We start from the raw sequence: 2,222 nt of genomic DNA, 5'->3' as shown, positions 1-2,222 counted from the left end.
TCCCAACGAGACCTACCCATGACTACTGTCTTCGATTTCTCCAGAACCCACTGCAAGTGGACTTCCGCCTTGTCCATTCACCTATCCGATCTTGTCAAGGTCACCAGTAACTGCCATGTGACTCCACCTTTAGCCCAATTCTTAGACCTTATCTCAATTGACTAATCAACATTCAACATGCTTGAGTCCCTATCACTTCCTTTAAACACTCCCCCCCCCAACCCCCCCCTCCACACACACTTTACTTTGAGGATGCCAAATTCTCCTGACTCTTACTTCCTTTCACCAGCCATTCTTTCTCAGTCTGCTTTAATGGTTTTCCTTCACATCCCAGGCCTTTAGATGTTTAAAGGCACAAGGCTCAGAACCCCCTTTTCCTCCATTTCTCTACACTCATTTTCTTGGTTACCTCGTCCATTTCAGCTCTTAAATACAATTGACATGCTGGCAACCCCCAAATCTATACCTCCAGTCTCCATCTCCCCTCCACACTCAAGTGTGGATATCCAAATATCTCAACATCTCCACTTGGGCATCTAATTGGCATCTCACGTAACATGCCTCTCACGCTGCCAAACGTGTTCCCCGGGCAGTCTTTCCAATTTCAATGAATGTCAACATTGTCCTTCCAAGTGCGAAGCCAAAAGCCTTGGAGGCATTGTTGGTTCTTTTCATAGGCACACTGCACCTGTCATCCAACAGCAAATCTTTTGGCTCCAATTTCAAACACATCCAAAGTCCTGGGATTCTCATCAGCCTTACCACTATCATTTGGGTGAAACATGATCATCTCTTGTCAATTATGTCATTTTATCCCCAAAACTCAACTGCTCCAGTGGCTTATTTCAGACTACTTAGAACTCCCCAAGTCCAGAAAGGATCTCAATCCTCAGCTTCTGTTGCCTCACTGGGCTCCCACCATTCCCTCCCTTGCTAATTCCATCCCATGAACTGACCCCTCTGCTGCTCTTCGAGTGTTCTAGGTGTGCTCTTGGTTTAGGCACATATGTTTTTTGCTCTGTCTACAATTCTTTCTCCCCAGATAGTTCCATGGTTCTTTTCTCATCTTTGGGCTTTGCTCAAATGTCACCCCTGCAACACCGCCATCCCCAACTGCTCCACGGAAACTTGCAGCCGGTTCCACTCCATCACCTTCCCTTGCTTTGTTTCTTCACAGCACTTACTGCTAACGGACCAGTAATATGTTTTTATTTAGTTGTTTATAGTCTGTCTCCTCCATGAGACTCTAAGCTCTTTTAGGGCAAAGACTGCCTTGTTCAATACAATGCTTAGAACAAAATCTTACACCAAGGAAGTGCTCAATAAATGTCTGATGAAATCAAATCCACGACGATCACCACACAGGGGCATAATCTCCTGAAACAAACGTTACAGTGGGGTATGCATACGTTCTGTAAAGTCTTTACAAATATATATGGACATATACTTTGAATTCACTAGGGAAGTCTGCTATGTAGTTAGAAATAATAAATACCGGTGTATTAGAAACCGCAGACTAGAGAGATATTTGCACAAATTATACAAAAATTGGGCATCTAGAAACACTTTTATAAATGTAACACATTTTTGAAAACTCTTTTAACACTTCTTTTATATTTTATTAGAAATTAAAGGAATTGAAAATCCTGCACGATGATCTGTAGTTACAAGAAAATAAAAAATATATATATCCAAATGATGAATAATATAAAAATTTACTTCTCAACTGGTATAGAAATTCCATTCTAGTTCAGAATATGACCAATATGGATACTTCCTTCTATATTAAATTCACAAAATCTAGCAGTTTTCTACGGTATTTTACATTTTTTTAAGATTATTTTAAAATTCCTTCATTCCTTCTTTGGTTTTGGATAAACTAACAAACATTTCAATTAATATAAGTCAGTAACCTGAATTTAAAAATCAATCTCAGAAGTAGTTCAATTTTTTTCAATTTTTAATAGATTAATTCTAAAGTAAGACTCATTTATTAGATTATTATAAAAAACACTGCCCTAATTTTTACCTAATTAGCTTAAAAAGCACCATCCTTGATATAAGAATTATTTACTAATCTCTATATCTAATTTAATATATAACTAAAACACTAACTTTAACATTGCACTAAAAATCAGTGCAATGAGAAAAGTCATTTTTAAAATCAATGACAGGGCCAAGTCTCTATGTAATCTCTAAAATGGTACTTTTTCTTCCAATTT

This window comes from Cebus imitator, unplaced genomic scaffold (assembly GCF_001604975.1).
Source record: "Cebus imitator isolate Cc_AM_T3 unplaced genomic scaffold, Cebus_imitator-1.0 Scaffold365, whole genome shotgun sequence".
NCBI lineage: Eukaryota > Metazoa > Chordata > Mammalia > Primates > Cebidae > Cebus > Cebus imitator.
This window is presented reverse-complemented; position numbering follows the sequence as displayed.